Source organism: Neofelis nebulosa, chromosome 12 (genome assembly GCF_028018385.1).
Source record: "Neofelis nebulosa isolate mNeoNeb1 chromosome 12, mNeoNeb1.pri, whole genome shotgun sequence".
Taxonomy (NCBI): Eukaryota; Metazoa; Chordata; class Mammalia; order Carnivora; family Felidae; genus Neofelis; species Neofelis nebulosa.
Window position 1 is genome coordinate 14,812,521 of NC_080793.1, and position 10,744 is coordinate 14,823,264.

At 45.0% G+C, this 10,744-nt stretch overlaps 1 long non-coding RNA gene across 1 annotated transcript; it reads left to right on the forward strand.

Moving 5' to 3' along the window:
- Nucleotides 1-5,761: 5,761 nt before the first annotated feature.
- Nucleotides 5,762-9,970, forward strand: LOC131491424 (uncharacterized). Its single transcript, XR_009251447.1, has 2 exons — nt 5,762-7,164; nt 9,134-9,970. It is a non-coding gene; the product is annotated as an uncharacterized LOC131491424 (long non-coding RNA).
- Nucleotides 9,971-10,744: the final 774 nt, after the last annotated feature.

Below are 10,744 nucleotides of genomic sequence, written 5' to 3' on the forward strand. Positions count from 1 at the left end.
TACCCTCCAGTTCCATCCACGTAGTTGCAAATGTGCCTGGTCTCTTAAGTAGGTCTAGTAAGACCCGGAAATGCAGAAGAGAGCTCACCAACAATACTGGATATGTAATGGAACCCTATTTTCAATTTGATATTTTCCTAATGCAGATATACCACAGGTGATCAGTAGTATTTAAAGGAAAATATGGGCAATCATGAATCAAGTTTTTCTCCCAAAATGAACTATGCTCGAAATTTAAAATGAATAATTAATCCAGAAGGCAACCAAGTGCAGATACCAAGAACATAGTCATCCTAGTGTTTTATTTTTACTCCTGCAGAGTCAGAGAGGGGTGACAGGTGTACTTTTGTATCTCAAGCCTCGGTGGGTTCCGAGATTTTTAATCTGAGAGTTTTAGGAGAGCAGACATTCCTGAGTTTGGTGGTTCAGCAGATTTAGCCAAGTAATGCAACTCTTGAGCTAGTTGATCATTCCAGCTTTAAGGGCACAAAGCTTGAAATTTATTTGAGACAGGATCAGAAAAACAAAACCACTCGAAGGCTGCATGTCAGGAAGAAAAAATGGAGAGGTAGGAGTAATAAACCGAGTGTTACTCATTCCCGCCCCCCCCCCCCCCGCCACTACTCCCCTATAAGATTATGTCTGGATCACAGGAAATCTCTTTTTTTTTTAAGTTTATTTATTAGAGAGAGAGGTGGGGGAGAGAGAATCCCAAGCAGGCTCCACACTGCCAGGGCAGAGCCCTATGCATGGCTCGAACCCACAAACCATGAGATCAAGACCTGAGCTGAAATCAAGAGTCGGACGCTTAACCAGCTGAGCCGCCCAGGCACTGCATGGAGAACGGGGAATCTCTTATTCTTCTCTGTGCCCATAAAACTGGTACAAAATACACTAAGCATGGGGATGTGTGGGTGAATGTGTTTTGGGTTTATCTACATCGACTTCTTGTAATTTAAAGTTCTCAAAGTGTGTTTTCTCCCAGCATTTCAGAATTACCTGGGACTGGTTAGAAATGCAAATTATTGGGCCCCACCCCAAGGCTAACGCCTCAGAAACTCAGGCTGGAGCCTGGGCAGATGATGGTGATGCCCATGAAGGTTGAGAACCACTATTATCTAACCTATTCTGCCACCTAGTGGAATGTGTGGGAATAGCATCTGGCAACGAGTGGAGTACATATATTAAGAACTATTTTGCACTTACATGGCCACCCTGAACGTGTTCTAAAACTGGAATTGCCTTCTCCTCATTTCCAGTCATTATAGGGCATGTCATTTCAAGATATCAGCAGGCAGTGTGTGTAAACTTGTCTTTGTTGTTTTAGAAGTGCCTTTAAATTTGTACTGAAATTGCTTTTATCACACACTAGAATAATGCACAGCTATTAAATAATGCTAGGAAGAATAATACATGGGGAAATGCAAAAATGTGCGTGGAAAAACAGGGTTAAAATGGCGTACAACATTATTCAAACTAAATCGTTTAAATACGCATAAAAACAAAATGAAATATACCAAAAGGGCAATCGTGGTTCTCTCTTGGGGATGCGATTATAGGTAAATATTTTCTATATGCTTTTCTGGGGGGGGGGGGTTTCTAAGTTTCTGTGATGAGTATGAATTATTTTTAAGAATAATTAAAATATTTTTTTCAGTTATGTAATACAGCTGCAAGCATCCAAATTCCTTCTCGCAGGAAATATGTATGAAGTCCTCATGCCAGGCGTTGTGCGAGGTCCTGGAGAAACAGAGGACATGTGTGTGGCCCCTTGTCCTGGAGCTCTGGGGTCATATGCACATAAAACCCAAGGGGTGTAATGAAGGAAGCACACAGAAGGGAGAAAGGCTCTACTTAGGGGTGATAACCAAGATTTCCCAGAGGAAGTAGCTCTCCATAAAGTTCCCAAGCTAAGGGACGCCTGGGTGGCTCAGTTGGTTGAGCGTCTGACTGTGGCTCAGGTCATGATCTCACGGTTCATGAGTTCGAGCCTCACATCGGGCTCTCTGCTGTCAGCGCAGAGCCTGCTTCAGATCCTCTGTCCCCCTCTCTCTCTGCACCTCCCCTGCTCACCCTCTCTTCCTCTCAGAAATAAATAAACAGCAACAACAAAAATTCCCAAGCTAAGGATTCCAGATCCAGATGCCCTGTAAGTTACCAGCCTTTGTTAGCGGGCTCTAGGATATGTGTGGTGGGCTGGATGGTATTACTCCTGAGGGTCTCTGTAGTCAACACAGGAGCACATCAGACAGTGCTAGAATTTGGAGACAAGATCGTTAAGCAATTGAAATTCAACACAAAAAGAGCAGGCTGTTGGTGGTAGAGCCATAGTTTTTCAGTCTCCAAATCTCCACGTAAAAACAACACCCAAATAGCAAAACCGAAAACCCAGACAATACTTAAAACAAAAGTAGGTCACAAGGTAACCCCAGGAGCCCCCAAACATAAGCAGGTGAGGCAAACCAAAAACTGCCACGAGAGCAGCATTTGTATAGGAGGAAAAGGAAGGTGCAGGGGTTGTACGTGGTGGATGTGAGAACAGGAGAACCTAAGACAGGCACAGGTGGTCACAGAAGAGGGGCAGCCAATCTAAAAATGTTGGCTGAAGGTGGGAGAAGTTTTGTCCTCTCCCAACAGTGGGTTCATGTGAGGACCTACTGGAAGAGCACCTGAAAGGGCTGGAGCAGGGCAGCCCTTATAAGCTCATGAGACTGCCTGCCTTCTTCTAGGACAAGATCCCACACTGGGGAAAACACTCAGGACTAAAATCAGAATTGAGCAAGACAGAGATGAGAGAGATTGTATTACTCTTGAGAGGCTTTGTAGGCAATGTAGGAACATGTGAGACACTACCAGAATTTGAAGACAAGGAAAGAAAGAGATGGCCCAGCCCCAAGAAAGGATAAGGACAGAGGCAGGAAATCCCAGAAAGCAAGCTACTTTATTTTTAAACACATACAAGCAGCAGAAGAGGGAGCTCTATGGTGAAAATCTTTCCTGAACATAGCCTTGATCCAAAAAGTCAGGGAGGATCATTTCACAATGACACCAACAATAGAAAAGTACCAGGGCCAAATTCCACACACAATTATGAACAGCAAAGGGACCAAAGGGAAGCAGAATACCACCCCTATAGACAATGGAAGCACACCAGGGACACGTGGTTAAAAAGAGACCCAAACCATAACATATTCAAAAATGACAATATACTAAGCACCTGAAACAAGACCGGAGAGAACTGCATAAATTGGAATTAGAAGAACTCAAAACTGGAATGAAGAATTCAGAAAGGAATTCGAAATTTTTTTAAGAAATGAAGGCTGAACCGCAAGTGGCATAAGGGACTAAACCCAGCAGATAATACCTTAACAGATGGTGAAGAAGAAAAAGACGTGCAAATAAAAAGAAAATGAAGAATGGGAGAAACAAGACAAGAGAAAGTGACACGTATCCAAGGCACGCAAAGGAGAACAGACACACAGGTAACAGGAGTCCCTGATGAAGAAAACCAAAGCAAGGCCAACACTCACAACTGTAATTCAAGAAAAGATCCCGTTTAAACAGGTTGAAACCACATATTGAAAGTATACTCAGTACCTGAGAATATAGATGTATATTCTATATATTATTTGGCTGGTGAGGGGAAGCATCTCTTTCAAACTATTCTTTTTAACGTTCATTTATTTTTGAGAGAGAGAGAGAGAAAAAGAGCGCGAGTGGGGGAGGGGCAGAGCGAGAGGGAGACCCAGAATCCGAAGCAGGCTCCAGGCTCTGAGCCATCAGCACAGAGCCCGACGCGGGGCTCGAACTCACAAACCATGAGATCATGACCTGAGCTGAAGTCGGACGCTCAACCCACTGAGCCACCCAGGCGCTCCAGGCATTCAATTCTTTTATACATTTTTTTTTTTTTAAATAAATGGTTGCATAATCAGTGCTTTTGAAAGCATAGACGAAAGATATTATGTGACAAATCACGGACACTGACAATGTTGACTTGAAAAGCGATTGAGGAGAACTGGGCTCTGAGTGTGCAAAAGTTTTAGGAGTATCTGAATGCTACTCAGCAATAAAAAGGAAACACTCTCAGCACATACAATGACGTAGATGCACTTCACAACAATCACGCCTAGCTGAAGTCAGCTGTATACAAGAGAATGAAAACTATGTAATTCTATTTACACAAAATTTTCTGTATAAAACTGACCTCTGGTGGCAGAAAGCAGATCCCTGGTTGTCGGGGGATGGAGATAAGAGTTAAGGGTGGGTTGCCAGGGGCAGGAGGAACCTTTGAGGTGGGGAGGAGATCTTTATGATCTTGATTATGGCGGTGGTTTCACAGATGGATACTTAGGTCAAAATTCATCCAGGGGAGCCTGGGTGGCTCCATCCGTTGAGCGTCCAGCTCTTGGTTTTGACTCAGGCCATGAGCTCATGGTCCGTGGGTTCAAGCCCTGCACTGGGATCTGCACGGACAGTGCAGAGTCTGCTTGGGATTTTCTCTCTCTCTCTCTCTCTCTCTCTCTCTCTGCCCCTCCCCTGCTGTCTCTCTCTCTCTCAAAAAAAAAAAAAAAGAATAATAATAATAAATAATAATAATAAAAATAAATAAACTAAAAAAAAAATTAAAAAACCTCATCCAGTTGATTATTTCAAATGTGTGCGGTGAATTTTATGTTCATCATACATCATGAAAGTTGTAAGATCGGATTTCCTGTTCTTGCTTTATATTTTTAAACGCCTTATTCTCCTAAATGTGTTTACCGTGCATATTCTTGGCCAGTCTATTCCAGTCATTTGGCTTCAGACGGTGGGTGTTTGTCCTGGGAGACATTTGTTCCCCTTTTACTGTGGTTGTGCTTCACAGGCGGCTAATTAGTTTGGTCTGCGAGGGCATGTTCCCTTGACATATCCCTGCTCTGTGATGTTTTGGGGGAAGGGCAGAGGACCAGGTTCTAGTGTCTGCCCCTCCCACTGGGGTTAAGGTATGAGGAGGCGTCAAGCCCCAGGTCGCAGAACCTCAGGACCCTCCAGCATCACTCTTGATCTCTCTGGTTTAACCCCACCGCTCTAGGTGGGATGAATCCCCTGGTCGGGGATTTGTCTTTCACTTCACGGGAAGCAGCAGCAGCAGTGGGAGGAGGCGGTCTCTCTGGGGTGTAATCTCTAGCTCCATTTTATTTTTCTTCTCATTGGGGCATTTTGCTTTCCTCACAGGCTGACCCGTGTGGCCTGCCTGTGCTGCTGGTCGCTCATGGGAAAAGGCGGGCAGTGGATGTCCCAGGACAAGGCAGTAGCCAGCCTTAAAGGCCTTTCTTCCAGCCTGTCCTCTTTCTGTGCCCTCCATCTTTCCCCCAGGGCTGCTGGCTGCCCCCCCAGCCCCCCCCCCCGGGTCCCAGGTGCAAACACCAGTTCCAGGCAGACTTCTGACTCCCCAAGGGCCTCTTCTTCTATATTGTTTTGCAAGCTCCTCAACACTGTCCTCCGCCCTTGCTCAAGGGAGAGAACCCAGCGTTAGTTTGCTATCTTTTTTTTTTTTTTAATTTTTTTTTCAACGTTTTTTATTTATTTTTGGGACAGAGAGAGACAGAGCATGAACGGGGGAGGGGCAGAGAGAGAGGGAGACACAGAATCGGAAACAGGCTCCAGGCTCCGAGCCATCAGCCCAGAGCCCGACACGGGGCTCGAACTCACGGACCGCGAGATCGTGACCTGGCTGAAGTCGGACGCTTAACCGACTGCGCCACCCAGGCGCCCCTAGTTTGCTATCTTAACATGCACCCCATAACTGATTTTGTCTGCTTTAAAACCTTTAATATTCTTTGAAGACGTGGTCTAGGTCTGAAAATCTGATTCTGAACATGGTAAGAGAACACTGAAAAAAAACAGTAAGAACTACAGAAAAGTGGGAAATAGTTTGCTGATTCCATGGCCAGAGGAGCAAAGAGCGTGTAGACAGTGTTTTGTCAAACAGTGTCTACCCGTTTATTTATTTATTGCCTATCTTCTCCCAGATGAGGCTGGGGCTTCTCCTGTCTTGTGCAACAAGGGCCAGATCCCCAACACCTAGGATAAGATAAAAGTTGGTGCAGAGGAGGCCCTCGTAAATAATTGCTAAAGAAATTGCTATTTCTCTCTGTAGCTGTGTGATATTCTGCTTTGAAACTTAGTGGCCTAAAACAATGGCGATTTGTTATTTCTTACCATCCAGTGGGTGGACTGGGCCTTTTGGGCTCCCCTGGTGGCTGGTGTGGGGATGTCTCACCCACACATCTAGGCCTTAGCTGGGGCAGCTGGGCCTCTTTACATGGTTTCTCACCCAGGGCTTCTGTTCCCGATGCAGAAGCTTTCCAAAGGGCAAAGGTAGAAGCAGCAAGGCCTTGAGATCTGGGATCTGGAACCCCACAAGTCACTTCCACCATGTTCTTCTGGTTAAAGCAAGTCACGAGGCCCGCCTGGAATTCAAGGTGTGAAGAAAGAGACTCCACCCCTTGATGGGAAAGGCTGCAAAACAGTATGATCCTGCCTTTCCTTCTGCCACATTGCTCCGAAGTTTGTAAACGGAGGAAGAATAATCGGAATTGTCCACCGTTGGCCAGCTTAGTGCCTGGCACCTGGGAAGCCCTCACTGTTGGTCCCGTGAATGAAAGAATGTCACGGCTGGTTCCGTTCCCTTCAAAAATGGACTGCTTCTTGGGACACATTGGCCGATATTGCCCCCGAGTGGAATTTGAGGATTGAGGCCAGGGTAATTCCTTTCTTGGAAGATTGAACTGTAAGATTCCAGTTTACAGGTTAGGACAGGGGTTTCTAAACTTTAGCATAGGTATGAAGCGTATAGAGATCTTATTAAGAACAGAAGATTCTGGGACCCCAGCGTGGCCCAGTTGGTTAAGTGTCGGACTCTCGATTTTGGCTCAGCTCCTGATCCCGGGATCATTGGGGTCAAGTCCCACATTGGGCTCCGTGCTGAGCGTGAAACCTGCTTAGGATTCTCTGTCTCTTCCTCTGCCCCTCCCCAGCTCATGCCCCCCACCATCAAAACAACAACAACAACAACAACAACCAGAAGATTCTGACATCCATTTTCAAAATAAATCGGACAGTCTGACAACTGATTCAAAACAAAAACAAAAAAGCAGAAGCTTCTTGGACCCCATCCTGGTAAGTTCGGTAAGTCTGGATAGGCCCAAATTCACTGAGTCCTAGGCTTTTATGAGGGCTTTGTGATGAGTAGGTGTTGGGGGTGATGCTTCCCTGGAGGGAACAGGGCCCTCGGTTTAAGAGCAAGGAGACGTGAAAACAGCGCTGCTCCTCTCTCGGTCATCCCAGGAGATCCACTCACTCTCATATTCTCAGTTTTCTCATCTGTAAAATGGGGTTGACAGCCATCTTAGAGGCTTGTTATGAGATTAGAAACAGTGCCTCATTGGGGCGCCTGGGTGGCTCAGTCGGTTAAGCGTCCGACTTCGGCTCAGGTCATGATCTCACGGTTTGTGGGTTCGAGCCCCGCGTCGGGCTCTGTGCTGACAGCTCGGAGCCTGGAGCCTGCTTTGGGTTCTGTGTCTCCCTCTCTCTCTGCCCCTCCCCTGCTCACGCTGTCTCTCTCTGTCTCTCAAAAATAAATACATAAATATTTAAAAAAATATTTAAAAAAAATTTAGAAATAGTGCCTTGTTATGGTGCATAACATGCTCTGACTCAATGAGCAGGCTTAATACTACGGACATACAGTGTATAATAGATGTTCAGCAACCATTAGCCAAATTTAAATACCATAAGACCAGAAGAGCAAGAATCATATCTTTTTTAATCACTGTTGATTGCCAGATTCCAGGGCATCAAAAATATCTTACAGCGGGTGTTTAACAAGTAGTTTTTCCTTTTTATAATTTTTTTTCTTTTTCAAAATTTTTATTCAAATTCTACTTAGTCAACATGTAGTGTCATAGTGGTTTCGGGAGTAGAATTTAGTGATTCTACTTATATATAATACCCACTGCTCATCCCAACAAGTGTCCTCCCTAAGGCCCATCACCCATTTAGCCCATCCCCCTACTCAGCTCCCATCCAGCAACCCTCAGTTTGTTCTCTGTATTTAAGAGTCTCTTATGGTTTGTTTCCCTCCCTCTCTCTGTTTTTTCCCCCTTCCCATATGTTCATCTGTTTTGTTTCTTAAATTCCACATCTGAGTGAAATCAACAAATAGCTTTTCAATGAATGAATGAAGTTCTCATATCCTATCTCTACCAGTGCGAATGTGTTCACTGGTTGTCCCAGGGGTGTGTGTGTGTATGTGTGTGTGTGTGTGCGCGTGCGCATGCATGTGTATGCGTGTGTGTAGTTATTTTATGTCGTTTAAGGACTTCCAGACATGGTTTGCTTTGTGTACACGTCAATACTGACTAAGCTGCCAGGGGTCAAGTTGTTTTCAGAAGCGTTTTTTTGATTGTGGCGCCATGAAAAGAATACAAGCCTTGAAGGAGGGCTTGGTTCAAATCCCAGATCTGACCAGTCCTACTTTGGTCAAATCACACACCCTCTCTGAGTTTCAGTTTCCCCATTTGGGACATGAGGAAGTTGTTGCCAAGGACAGTTCTGTTGTGATGCATTAGGATTCTGTACATCTAATTTTTTTTGAGTTTATTTATTTCGAGAGAGGGAGAGAGAGTGGGGGGGGGGGGCGGGGTAGAGAAAGAGGAAGAAAGAGAACCCAAGTAGGCTCCTTGCTGTCAGCACAGAGCCCGATGCAGGGCTTGAACCCACTAACCGTGAGATCATGACCTGGGCTGAAACCAAGAGTCGGTTGGACGCTTAACCGACTGAGCCACCCAGGCGCCCCTAGGATTCTGTACATCTAATTGTGGGAACCAGCTTATGCAGGTGATATCATTTTGTGTTTTGTTGTTGGTTTTCATTGCAGATCATCATTAGCAACTCACTTGTTGCTACATTGCCTTCATAATTATCATTTTTACTGACTATACATTATTTTGTTGAATAACAGAATTTATCTAAACATCTCCTCTATGTGGACTCTTTAAGTAGTTCCAATTTTATGCTACTGTGAAAATTGCCGCAATTAACATCTTTGTCAACATAACTTTTTGCTTCGGTTGGATAATTTCCTCAGGAAGCGAGGTAATTTTGACCGCCTCTTATGGAAGACTAGAATGAGGTTGTGGCAACATTTTCTGCACTAGCATTTTGCATCGGCCAAAAATGGGAAAGATCAGAACTCACCTTCAGTAGGAAGTGCTTAAACTGTGAGCCAACTGTTCAATAAGATGCTGTGCAACCATTACAAAGAACAAGGGTTATTCACTATCGCCAAAAAGTAGAAACCATCTAAAATGTCCTTCAACTAGCGAATAAGCAAAATGTGGTAGGTTATGCTACAATGGGATATGATTCGGCCATAAAAGCAATGAAGTTCTGAGACACGCTATCACATGGATGAACCTTGGAAACATTATGCCGAGTGAAAGAAGTCAGACACAGGGGGCCTCGTAGAATATGATTCCGTTTATAGGAAATGTCTAGAATAGGTAAATCCATGGAGACAGAAAAAAAGATAAGTAGTTACCAGGGGTTGGGGAGGGAATGGGAAATGATTGCTAACAGGTATGAGGTTTCTTTGGGGGATGATGAAATTATTCTGGAATAGATAGCAGTGATGGGTACACACCCTTGTGAATATACAGAACCCACTGAATTGTGCACTTTAAAAGAATGAACTTGGGGTGCCTGGGTGGCTCAATCAGTTAAGCATCTGACTTTGGCTCAGGTCATGATTTCACGGCTCAGGAGTCTGAGCCCCGCGTCGGGCTCTGTGCTGACAGCTCAGAGCCTGGAGCCTGCTTCGGATTCTTTGTCTCCCTGTCTTTCTGCCCTTCCCCCGCTCATGCTCTGCCACCCTGTCTCTCTCAAAAATAAATAAACATTAAACAAAATAAAAGAGTGAACTTTATGGTATGTGAGTTATATCTCAATAGAAAAAAGAATGAGGAAGATGTGTATTGATGTGATCTATTATTCATTGAAAACAGCAAAGTGCAGAGCAACATCTAAAGCATAGCATTTGTTTTCTTTGTGTGTGTGTGTGCTTATTCATTTTTGAGAGAGACAGAGAGACAGAGACAGAGTGTGAGCAGGAGAGGGACAGTGAGAGAGGGAGACGCAGAATCCGAAGCAGGCTCCAGGCTCTGCACTGTCAGCACAGATCCTGATGCGGGGCTTGAACCCACAACCGTGAGATCGTGACCTGAACCGAAGTGGGACGCTTAACCAACTAAGCCACCCAGGTGCCCCAGTGGAAGTCTTGTTTTCTATCTTTGGTGTCTGAGAGTGTGAGGCTTCCCCAGGAAGTGTCAGTCCTGCCCTCTCTGCCATGAGCTCAGGCATGAGAACAGCCTCTTTCTCTGGGCCATAGAGCACACCCATTGTGTGCTAGGAGCTGAGACAGTGTACAATAACCTCTATGTGATACATAATTATTCCCATTATTCCAGATAACAGACCTGAGCAGCAAGAGAGACAAAAGGCTTTACAAGGTTATGCAGCAAGGGATGTGGCTCCAGCAGGAACCAAACCCAAGTCTATATAACTCCAGAGGAGGTGAATCAGAGGCTTGGGTGCTGGGAGCTGGTTTATTTGTTCCCTGTGGACTGGCCAGCCAGGGGTGTGGAGGCTGCTTCGCTTCAGAGAACATAGCTTACAAGAATGTTGGTTTCTGTATTTACCC